Genomic DNA, 13,261 nt, shown 5'->3' with positions numbered 1-13,261 from the left:
TCGACCAAAATGCTATGTCTCTCGGGGTTTAATATTACAGTTTTTGGTGCTTATCACACCACCCCCAAACAGCATTTTGCTTGTCCTCAAGCAAAGAAGAGACATTAAAATGATAAGTGGTAAAAAATGTGTGTTCCTAAGCTAAATCTCATTTCGCAGAGTGCGGTTGCATTGACCGTATACAATAAAGCTTTGAACCACTAGGAATTCCCTAGTGGACGAGTTATAGCCTTGTGAGAGTTTTCCAGAGAAGATACTCACAAACTTCATTTATACTACAATGACTCAGTAACAAAGGCTTGTTTCCTTAATTAATCTCAGGTATCTAGATATCTCACTAGCGGAGGAAACAAGGATTTAATTCTTTCGAAATTCAAGTTAATATACATACAATAATCAAAACATCTACGTATGAGCATGCATGCAGTGATCTTATAATGAAATGTACGAGCAGGGCCGTTTCTGGATCCTTTGGATAGTATTCTTAAGTAGGTTCTCACAAGTATGTGTCGAAACACAATTTCTCTCTTATTTTTCCACTCAAGTTTTGCTATCTCTAGTGTGCAGTGGGCACACGTTTCCTCACATACTCAATGACAGTCAGAGGAGCTGAGATCGAGAAGTCACAACTACTACTTATTATCATACTATCCTACTCCTAATTGAGCTAGAGGTCTTTATTAGGTGTTATGGAATGGAAAATTCAAAAATGATAAGTATGAGATAATAAGGTCTTCGAGATATTTATACTAGAGAAATCCTTATTTTCTTTCTGCTTCTAACATGGGTTTCCATACTTGGCTTTTTTAAGCTTTTGTATTCCCTTTTGATTTGATTTGGGGGAAATTCTACCTTTGATATTTCTTTTGATTTTTGGAAACATATTTCTATTTCTATTTCTATTTTTCTTTTCTTCTGAAGCAGGTAACTGATTCTTATTTGTGACAAGGTTTTTCTCTTCATTTTTCTGCACTTCATCTTATTTCTCATACTCATCATCTATGTAGGCTTATTTATTTGTGGTTAATAGATGGGTAATGATTTTTTTTTGTGAAATAGAAAGGATTAATGAAAGGTTCAGTGGGGCGACTAGCGGTAAATTTTTTTTACAAGTGTGAATTTTTGGCTATATCGATCCAAAGAAGGCCTAAATTCTCGCCTAGGATTTGGGTAGTGATCAAGTAAGTAGACGTGTGAACTTCTCTATTCGGAAGAACTACTCCTCTGTGTCATTACTCATATATCACACATTTTGAGGTCTTTTGGTTAGATTCTTACAGGATATATAAACTAAGTTGTCTAACCGTGGGTCCCAGAAACTTACTGATGTGTACATTTAATGATAGTCAGTGCATGAATGCTCATGAAAAGATGTAAAAACTATTGCATACGTATTAAATTAAGTTTCTAAGAACAAGTCCTAATTCTGATGCTAGAGTGAGATTTCTAAATATTTTTCATCATAGAAAGAGAAACGAGAATTTGTCACTAAATACGTTTATTTAGACATCAAGTAAACTATATATAACTATGCATGCCTAATTTTTGCGAAAGGTTCTCACCACCCCCAAACAGTCGGACACTGTGTCCTCAAAGTGTTGAGAGGAAGAAAGAGTATACCTGAGAGGCTTTGAGCAAAAATATATAGTCGACATCTTCCACGTAAATTTATTGTAACACACTATATATTATACATCATAAAAGTAAGAAGCAATAATCGTTAGAGTAGCACACTGTTAGGTTATTTATTTATTTCACATCAAAATGTAAAACAAATATGTACATGCATCAACTCACATTTCCCCAACCTTGAACTGGGGGATGGTCCATCCTTGCTTCGTCTCTATAGAAATGTCATTCCTTTGCATCACGCCAATCTATCATAGCTTTCCAGACTTTGCTCCACTTCCTCTTTTTTGCATTGTCCAGATGAGCTATCATTTTATCATCATTAGGGAAAGAACGAACTTTCTTTAGATACCTTGCAGGGCGTCACCATGTCCGAAATCACAAAGAACGAATTATCTTGTTTGTTGGACACATAGAGTCGACCTTTACCCAGTCCTGAAAGGTGGCCGCAAACTGTGGAAAATACGTCCTCACTATCCTGCATGCTGTAACTAGCAGGGTGATATAGTGTTGCCGAAAAGACCGAGCCTTCTTAAAGTTCTCAATTACTAGGTATGTGATGTCAAAGGCGGTATGTTGCTGGGCCAAGGCATGGAACGTCTTACAAGCTGACTTTGATGCAGTGGAAAAATGCCAATCTCCCATGAAGTTCAGAAGAATAAATAACATTGCAGTTCCAACATTCATGGTCATACTGGCTAGTGGAATAGTGAAGTCTGGCCATCGGCCAGCTTCGGCACGTTCACTGACCTGGGAAAGGCCATCGCCATAACGGGCGGCAAATTTTTCCTAAGAATGGTCGTTAAAGTTGTTTTCTATCATGTATTGGACGGGGATGTCTGGCTGAAAAGGAGGAAGGTCTAGAGCCATAGCAACTGTTAGCTCATAAAAAGGGTGTCAGTTGTTACCAATACAGATTTGTAAATCCGCTCAAAGGGGAAGCCCCAGACATGCAGTAGATCTTCCATGTGATCATAAAAATAAGTTGCCAAATCTGGGGAGTATGTCTGCTCCGGGTGTAGAATAAGAGAGTTCCAACCAACTTGAGTGATGTAGTCTCTAAAAAGATGTCCATATGCAGGAGAATTCAGCAACAAATGGAAAGATTGTTCTGGAATCATCTTTGGAGCTTCCATTGTAGAAGATGTGTGAAAAAAAAGATGTGACCTGTTTAGACAAGGATAAACAAATATTAGAGCATGATGAGAATAATTAAGTAAAAACAAATTACCATAGGGAAATTTCACTATATAAAAAAAACTAAAAAGAAAATGACAAAGAACATAAAATTGCAAAATTTTAAATGGTGTCATTGGCCTAAGTAACGGCGAGGATCCTTTTGTGGGAGGGATCCATTTATAAGATTTTCTATGCCATCAATCCGTGCAACAGCCCGTTGCAACATTTTGCTTTCTGTCTGGTAAATCTCGGCGTGGTTCTCCATTATGAGAGTGTGATTTGCCAAGAACTGGTTGTGGCTGTGCAAGAATTGTGCTTATTCCTTTTCGTTTATTGTCCGCAGGTCCTGAAATTCAAGAAGACTGGTGATGATAATGTTCTGACGTTTGAATAATGTCATCATTCCTTGTTGAATTAAACGAAGGCTTTCCATGGGATTAAATACGTTGCATAATGCATTTTCAGTGAAGATGTTGTCAGCAGAACAATCTTCGTCGGTTTCTGCACCGACATGGTTCTTTGCAACGTCGGGGTTCCAGAATCCGTTCTTACACACTAAGTGAATGGTAAGAATGTTAGCTGTTCGAAGAGGTGTATGAGGAGAAGTACTAGAAAAACCCCAATGTAGCATGATAAGCGTCACAATGGTTGGCAAAGGGGCTGCCTTTTTCCTGGCACGTGCGATCGCGTTCCAGAGAAATTTAATAATGCAAAAATCATTGTAGTGACTCTATAAGACCCAGAGTAGATGGAGGAGGGGTTTGGTTATTTCGGAAGTCTTAGACGTGCCGAACACATTATGAGCTACCCATTGGATCACAGATAATTGGTTCTTTTGCAAAGATCGCTGATAAACAATACGGTTTTTTCGGTTGTATTCGCCGTAAAGGATAGTTGCAAACATCAGATGCCTGATATTGTCGAAAGGTGAATCTTGAAGGTGTACTCCTTGGTTTGTAATAGGAATTTGAAGTACCTCAGAGATGATTTCCATAGTCAATTCACATTCGCATCCGTTAGCACAGACAAAGAATTGCCCGTTTTGGAAATAACCGCTTTTATAGAACAACAAGACCAATTCTCTGGAATAAAAAGCCTGCTTATGATGTAAAAGAGGGTACCATCCTCGACGTAATATTTCTGTGTCAAAAAAGGGATGAAAATGACCATTTTGGAAATTTTCCATAAAATTTGCTCGGGCACGAAACTTCGAGTGAGGGCCATTAAAGATGGAGTGGTGAAGAAATTTTTTTTTGGAAAAAGGGAAGTTAGATTTTTGAGGTGTCTATCCTTGTTATAAATAGGCACCAATCCGAAAATGTAAAAGATACGGATCGAGGTGTCACAGGGTAGTTAGACCACGTGTATCTTCTAAGATATGTGCAAAAGTGGATGTAGTGTGGATGAGAAGAATGGGGCATGTAACAAGGAGTGCCCCCTCTTTTTTTTTTTTTTTTAAACTAGCGTAAGTAGAAGGACAAGGAAAATGTAGATATACTATCACAATAAGACGTAAGAACGTACAACGGTATGGAAACACAACATAATGATACGGGGAATGAAATACAAACCTAAATATTAGATAGAACTATATGCCACATTAACAACATTACTATAATGAAACAAACAAGCATGAAGACTTGAGTAGCATATTCAATTTGCCGCTGCTCAAACTTTTTTAGTGTATCCATGAAGCTTGAAATTTGGAGCGGACTGAAAACAATTTTTAGAATAAGAAGTGTAGAGAGAAGAATATGAAATGAGTGAATGTGGAGGAAGTGTTGAACTTATTTATAGAAAGAAAATTGCCGTTTTCTGACCATTTTCTGACCGTTTTTTGTGTGTTTTCATGACCGTTTAATAAAACGTTAGTTTACGGTAAAGTTTGCTTTTAAGTGTGACATCTAAAATATATATGTATATATATTTATATATATCTATATAAATTATTATTACTAATATTATTATATATGTTCCTACCTATATAATATAATATTAGATATAACTAATATATCCAGGCAGAAATTTTTAGGAAATAACCTACTATTAAGCTGGAAATGCAAACACGTAAATCAAATATCTGACATAAATATTATACAAGACTGGAAAAATAAACTAGCTACTGATGATCCTCAGGAGCTGCAGAAGAATCCTCGGGGGCTACAGAAGAAGAACCGTGAGTCCCGCGACGTCGTCGCAAAGACGAGCTCCGTGGAGGCGACCGCTCCCGGATATCACCGTAGTATCTATCACCGAGCACTCGAAACTAATCTTTGGCTCGCCATGAACATTCCCCGCAACTGGTTCCGGGCGAAGTAAGCATATGGTCCCGAAAATGTAGTCATGGAAGCTCTCATTTCTCGCTGGAATTAAGCCCATGCTCTCTCGCCATCGACTTCGTGGCGAAAGTGGTCATATCGTCCTTAACTCGCCCAAGGTACGTTTCATCGATACCGGCGAAAGTGTACATGTCTCTCAAACCAATCGCTCACGCGGACGTGAAGACATCTATGGGTTGGGTCATCTTACTCATGGCAGTCTCATCAAAGTAGGGTGGGTGAGATGAGCCTACGCTAGTGTGCTCGGCAACCTTAGGTGCTATGGGTTCCCAAGGGTCCAGTATGCATTTCTTGAAGACAAGCATATTCTCATATTGTGGTATAGTGAGTAGCGGGGTGGCAGACAGAAAACCCAAGGTAATCATAACTTGCATTACCAGAACAGCAAGAGGGGCTGATCTAAGAGTGGCATGTGTAATAATATCAAAAAGAAAGGTAACGATACGAAGTTACCCTTTCGCCTGGAGGATCCGAGAAGGTGGAGGAAAGGTCTTGTTGATGTCTGAGGGCTTCGAGGTGCCAATGACGTTCAGTCCCAGCCATTGAGTCACAACCAACTGGTTCCGTCACACCGAGCGTTGATACGCGCATTTTTCGTCTATGTTGTACTCTCCCTCGATTAGCATATCGAGATTTAGGTCGTAAGTCCATGGGTACACGGACTGCTATTGAGTCAGCATGTGGTCGACCAGAGGAATGCCCGTGATCCCGGAGAGCAAAACAGGTGTGACTTCGTGGCGCACACCCTCGACGGTAACCCAAAAATGGTCGCCATTAAAGCTCCCATTGTCGTATAATTTCATCACCAAATCCTTGGAATAAAGCCCTCCATTAGCATATAACAAGTACTCCCATCCTCTAGAGTTAAATTCATTATCAAAGAATAGAGCAAACATCCCGTTTTCAAATAAATTTTCAAAAATTTTCTCCACACAAATACGCCTGTTTCCGGCCATCACTGGTCTTAGGGAGAGGCTGGCTATTGATTAATGATGAGGGGGAGAAATGGGACTTGCTGACGGAAGGGAATTGTGGTCGGAGTTGTAAGAGTCTCACGCGAGACCTGGATTTAGCATGGGCCTATCTCGTGTGAGACTTAAACGAGAAGGGGCAAGATCCGGAAATTTGGGAAGATGAAGTGGGTGATGGTGACGTGTGTGGTCGGCTTTGTCGGGTTTAAAGGACCCGAGATTTTGATATTTTGGTTGGGCCAAAAATTTTCCCAAGCCCGATTTAAGCCTAAAAAAACTAAATGCTTACCCACAACTCGTTTGGACCCCGAATTGGATGAATGAGATATCAAAATGATCGGCACGAAAAATGCTATCCAATTGTATGAGTCATTCTCAAAGGTCACAAGAGTTTTTGAAAAAAAGGAGAGTGTTTTATTTATAAACAAAGATTTTATTTATATACAAGGGAGATATATGTGAAGAACACTAGATGTCCAGAAGAGTCACCATCTTAAATCATAGACAACTGTCATGTCGGCTCTGGAGCGAACCCAATCTAGCCAGACTGTGGCTTTACCCTTATGTATTATGGGGTTAGGGCGGGGGGTGTACCATCCCGACCGTCTGCTTGCATTCTGCCTAATAAAATTGCCCTTATTACATAGGGCTATCCTCAAACCGCCCCAAGGGAACTCAAAGTAACCAATTCTAGGGTTGGTCTGGTGGAATCCATTGCCTTTTTGTGTTCCAAGTATGCGACATCCGAGGTTGGACACGAATCTCATGTGAAAAACTTAATGTAAAGGGAAAAGGCAACAATATAAACATATCTACAAGGTTAGTCTTTTAATGTCAGATCCTTAAGACGAGTCGAGTCTTTTAACGTCAGATTCTCAAGACGAACCCCAACCTGTGGGAGAAACGGCCCGGAGACGAAGATTATCCTGCGCAGCTGGTGCAGACAAAAGTATACCTTAAACTGGCTAGTATCTGATAGGAAGTCAAGACCTAGACAGAAGGGTGTTTGACAATGCATACACCAAACCCATCCTTCACAAGACGCCGGTTACATGAGCAAAAGTACTACCGACCATTCCCTATTCGTGATGAGTGAGACTTACACCAAATGATTAGCTGAAGTTCACGAGGCAGAGTAGAAAAGGAAAAGAGAAGGAAGGAGGTGAATTTTTAGGTACCCATCGTTTATCGAAAAAGAACGTTTGCTCGTCGCTTTGCGTAAGACATTTATACTCAGTTCTGAAATAGAGTTTTCGTGGACTAAGGTTCCGGCGCTTGCAACCACACACTTCAAAGAACTTTGGAGATCATAAGATAGAAGATGGTCTGGCTACCGAAATGGTGTACCCTCTATAGAAACAAGATTGAGTACGCAAAACGAAACATCTAGTCTGTGTAGACCGGATCCTGAAGAAGAGTCTGTTCAACATCGTGGTAATGTTTTAGGCGTTGTCCATTAACTTGAAATTCGCTGTTATCTTGTGGATTAAGCAAAGAGATTGCCCCATAATATTTCACAGCTGACACAATGAAAGGATCAAACCATCGTGTTTTCAATTTACCAGGAAAAATGTGTAATCTGGAGTTGTACAGTAAAACTTTTTGGCCAATTTTAAAATCCGTACGCAAAATATGCTTTTCGTGCACTCTTTTCATATTAGCTTTGTAGGATTTCGAGAGATCATAAGCATCACTCCGAATCTCCTCAAGCTCATTTAATTGCAGTTTTCACTTCTCGCCTGCCTCGATGATATTGTAATTGGGCTTTTTGATGGCCCAAAGGGCACGATGCTCAAGTTCAACCGGATGATAAGGTTTTCCAAAAACAATGCGGTAAGGAGACATCCCTATAGTGTCTTAAATGTTGTTCGGTATGCCCACAAGGCATCCGTAAGCGGAGAGAGACCAAATTTTCTTGATGGGTTGACGCTTTTCTCCATAATAGACTTTATCTCTCATTTGGAGACTTCCACTTGGCCACTTTCGTTTGTGGGTGATATGGAGTAGCAACCTTGTGAGTAACTCCATATTTTTTCACTAAAACCCAAAAATTTATTACAAAAATGTGTACCCCCATCATCGATGATAGCTTTGGGGACACCAAAATGAGAGAAAATGTTTTCTTTAACAAATTTCACCGCTTGAGTCTTATGGTCATTTGAGCGACATGCGAGTGCCTCAATCCATTTGGACACATAGTCTACAGCGACTAAAATGTATAGAAAACCTTGAGAAATAGGGAAAGGTCCCATAAAATCAGTGCCCCAAACATAAAAAAATTTCACAATCAAGATAGGATTTAGGGGAATCATATTTCGTTTGGTAATTCAACCTAGGTGCTGACAACGAATGCAAGCTATGCAATGTTCTTGTGCATCGCGAAAAATGGTAGGCCAGTAAAAACCACATTGTAATACCTTGGCCGCAGTTTTCTTTCTACTTAAATGACCTCTGCAAAATTGTTCATGGCAAAAGGATAATACGTCGGTGTGCTCTTAGTCGGGAATACAGCGACGAATGAGTTGGTCGGAACAATACTTAAAGAGGTAGGGGTCATCCCAAAAATAATATTTTACAGTGGATAAGAACTTTTTATGATTAGGACGTGACCAAGAGGAAGGAACTTCCTCAGTAACTAGGTAGTTAACGATATCCGTGTACCATGGAGATGAGAAAATAGAGTACAAATATTCGATGCAGGAAGGAATCACGATGGCTTCGTAATCACTATCAATGTCACCAACCAGCCTTGATAAATGGTCGGCCCGCGACATTTTCGGTTCCTTTCTTGTCTTTGATTTCCGGGGTGAATTCTTGCAAGAGAAGGATCCAAATGAACAATAGTTGTTTTCGTCCTTTTTGCAGAAAGTAAGTACCGAAGTGCGGCATGGTTAGTATATACGATGGTGGATGTTCCAACTAAGTAAGGGCGAAACTTATCCAAAGCATAGACAACAGCTAGGAACTCATTCTCAGTTGTTGTGTAATTACATTGAGCGTCATTAAGAGTTTTACTAGCGTAGTAAATGACAATGGGTTTGTCATCACGTCGTTGGCCTAGTACGGCGCCAATAGTAAAGTCGCTAGCATCACACATTAGTTCGAATGGTTGAGACTAATCAGGGGGTTGAATGATAGGAGCGATAGTTAGAGCGGTTTTTAGAGTATCAAAAGCTTATTTGCAATTGAAATTGAAGTCAAATACTGCATCATTAAGTAGGAGATTGGTTAAAGGTCGAGCAACTTTAGAAAAATCCTGAATGAATCTCCTGTAAAACTCAGCGTGGCCTAAAAAGGCACGGATATCATGAACTGTACGTGGGAAAGGTAGCGAAGCAATTTTAACAATTTTAGCTTTATCAACCTCTATCCCGTCTTTCGAAACAATATGACCTAGAACAAGTCCTTTGGTAACCATGAAATGACACTTCTCCCAATTGAAAGCACCAGATTTTTCTCTTCGCAACGCGCTAATACTTTAGAAAGGTTGGATAGGCGGTCGTCAAAGAAATTTCCGTAGATGGAAAAATCGCCCATGAAGACTTCCATATAACGTTCCACCATATCACTGAAAATGTGAAGCATGCAGCAAATTGGAAGGTGCACAGGCATTACAAAGACCAAAAGGCATTTGTCCGTATGCAAAGGTTCCAAATGGACACGTGAAAGTTGTTTTTTTGATGATCGGGGATCGATGACAATTTGGAAGTATCCGGAATAGCCATCAAGAAAACAATGAGTAAGCATGATCGGCTAAACGCTCTAACATCCGGTCAATGAATGGGAGAGGGAAGTGATCTTTACGTGTTCTGGCATTAAGTTTGCGATAGTCAATGCAAATTCTCCATTTTAATGGAATGCGAGTGGAGATGCACTCACCATTTTCATTTTGTACAACTTGAATGCCGGACTTTTTGGGAACAACGTGGACAGGACTAACCCAATCACTATCAGAGATAGGGTATATGATACCCGCATCAAGTAATCGTAAAACTTCCTCTCGCACCACCTCTTTCATGGCGGGGTTAAGGCGACGTTGCGGTTCTCGCGATGTCTTTGAGCCATCATCTAGATGTATGCGATGCGTGCATATGCTAGGGTCTATTCCCTTGATATCATCTAAGGACCATCCGATAACGGAGCGGTGTTCGCGAATGACATGAATCAACCGTGCCTCTTCGTCGGTAGTCAAGTGAGCAGAAATTATTATAGGGTGACTACCATCGAGATCGAGATGCACCTACTTCAAATCAGAGGGTAGAGGTTTTAAATCCGGAGTTGGAGGATTGGGGATCAAGGATTCGTGAGGGATCATCTCTTCAATCGAAAAGAGCGAATCCGGTTCTTCTGAATTAGTTTGCAATGCAGTAGTAGGATCAAATAGTGGTACCGACTCTAATAATGCGTGGACATCCTTTATGTATGAGTCATCGTCAAACTCAGGATTATCAAAAGAAAGAAATTGGTGTATCTCGTCTTGGGGAAAAGAGTTTGTGAAATAATCATGTTCCAGACTATCAACCAAACTAATCTCGCCCTCCATTATAGGATCAGGAAATTGTTTCATTAATTTGAATACGTTGAGTTCGACAGAAAGGTTCCCGAAAGACAATGTCATTGAACCGTCCCGACAATTTATGAGAGCGTTAGCAGTTGTAAGAAAAGGATGTCCCAAGATGATAGGAATGGAGTCACATGCCACTTCAGTATCTAGAATGACAAAATCAACTGGGTAGTAAAAATCTTGGACCTTGACTATGACGTTCTCTACTATGCCCTTTGGGTACTTAATGGAGCGATTCGCGAGTTGCAGAGTCATATTGGTAGGTTTTAATTCATGAAGATCTAATTGCTTAAATAAGTAGTAGGGAAGTAGGTTAACACTGGCACCTAGGTCTAAAAGTGTGGTAGCGGTATACTTGTCGCCCAACGTGCATGGTACAGTTGATCGACCTGGGTCCTTGTACTTTACCACACCATTGGTAGTGGTGATCGAGGGAAACTGTTCAGTGAGGAACGCTTGTTGAGGAACATTCGTACGTCATTTGGTGGTACACATGTCCTTCAAAAACTTGGCATGCTTGGGTAAATGCTTAAGCGCATCTAGGAAAGGTAAGTTTATGGTCAAATTTTTGAAGGTTTCACGGATCTCATCGAAATGTTCGTCACGTTTGTTCTTTACCAAACTGGCAGGGAATGGAGCTTTTGGGTAGAATCGCGCATAAAGATCAGTGGCGTCTTACCCTAGGGACGTGGGTGTAGAATTGGAAGGCACAACTTCGTCCGTTATAGGTTGCGAGGTAGGAGTTGGAAGGACGTCAGCCGTGGTTTCCGTCGATTCCTCATCCGCATAATGTTTTTATTGTTGATGGTTCGCCGTAACGAAGAGTGGTAATGGCATTTACCTCACCCCGCTTGGATTACTAGATCCCGTGCATTGTTGAGTTCAAAGGCGGTGTTTGTAGGCTTAGGGTTTGGAACCTGCTTGGCGAGGAACACGCTTTTTGACTTTTATCCCGAGCTAACATGGTGAAGAGACCGGCTGGATAGAAGCTAGGATTTGATTATGTTGATTCATGTATGTCAGAAAAGTTTCAGCTGTTTTATCGGTTGTGGATTGTACTAGCGAAGCAGTAGGAACTAGTTCACGGTTATTATTTACAGGTTGATTTTGGTAGCCATATCCTTGATTAGTGGGAACAAGATTGCGGTTGTTTTGGTACCCTATATTTGCATTGTTGGGAAAATTACTTTGCCCTTTTTGAATTATGGAGGATTTCCTTGACGATAGGAATTGTAGTTCGCGGGTGGTCGTAGAGGAACGTTGTTGACACCCGGAGGAGCTTGTTGTTGGGCAGGGGGTGTCCAAGCTAAATTCGGATGTTGTCGCCAAGGTACATTAGGGATGTTAAAAGCACAAGCCTCTTCAGAAGGTTAGGGAGGGCACTCGTATACCAAAGGACAATAAGAATCGGCATGCTCAGGACTTAAGCAAAGAGGACATGGGGAAACGTTGGCAGCCATGACCTGTTTGAGTTTTTGATCATTTACTTGTACTGAAAGAGCATCAACCTTTTTGTTTAGGGACTCGATTAGAGTTTTTAATTCCGAATCGGGTTTGACCTCAAACATAGACGTAACTTTGGTAGGAGTGTCTTTAGAAGATCTGGAAGAATCAGTGTTTCCCTAATAGGTGCTTCGTGAAGCCTGTTTCTCAAGAAAATTGTATGCTTCAGTAGCGCCCTTGTCCATGAAACAACCGCCGTTCATGATATCTAAGGTTTCCTTATGATGGTCAGAGAGACCGTTAAAGAATGAACGGACTAATACATCGGTGTCGAGTTGATGATGGGGACATTCGAGAAGCAGATCAGTAAATCTGCACCATGCTTCCGAAAAGGATTCCTGGGGGTGCTGGCGAAAGAATTGAATCTTTTGAAGCATTTCTGTAGTTTTCTTATGAGTATAGAACTTTATCATGAATGCTTGTACGAGTTTGGCCCATGTGTCAATGGATTGCGGCGCTTCGCCTGTGAGCCAAACTGAAGCTTTATCAGCTAAGGTGAAGGGAAACAACTTAAGCAAGACTTGTTCGTTGGTAATAGTCGGATGGCGGAAAGTGGTGACTACTTGTTGCATCCGACGAAGGTGATTGTACGGTTTTTCATGGTCTAGACCATGGTAAACAGGTAACAAACCGAAAATGTTTGGCGGAATTCGAAAATCACCTACAATAGCATCGAAGTTTAATGCAGAGGGCGTGTCCTTCTTGTAAGGCGATATAGAAATCCAAAGGGGTTTCTCGACCGTGGATTTTCCCGGCCATAATTAAGGGAGATGATGGCAAATGAGAGATGTTTGACGAGGTTGATTTACGGAGGAGGAACTATGTCTAGGAGATAGCATAAGCAGTTGTTTTTTGTATTTTCGACGACGATATCTAAGTTCTAATTCCTTATGTTTACCAGACCGTAGTCTCATACAAATATAAATTTTAATTTAAGGCTCATAAGGAACGAATTATGACTGGAGGTTTTAGAATTAAGGAAAGAGGGAGGTGAAGCACGTCTTCCTGAGTTGTTGCTAACTTGAGCAGGTAAGCTAGGATAACATGTGAATATTCTAGCGGCCGGGTCACCTGAG

This window comes from Coptis chinensis, chromosome 6, assembly GCF_015680905.1.
Source record: "Coptis chinensis isolate HL-2020 chromosome 6, ASM1568090v1, whole genome shotgun sequence".
Taxonomy (NCBI): domain Eukaryota; kingdom Viridiplantae; phylum Streptophyta; class Magnoliopsida; order Ranunculales; family Ranunculaceae; genus Coptis; species Coptis chinensis.
The sequence above is the reverse complement of the archived record's forward strand: the minus strand, read 5'-3'. Positions refer to the sequence as shown.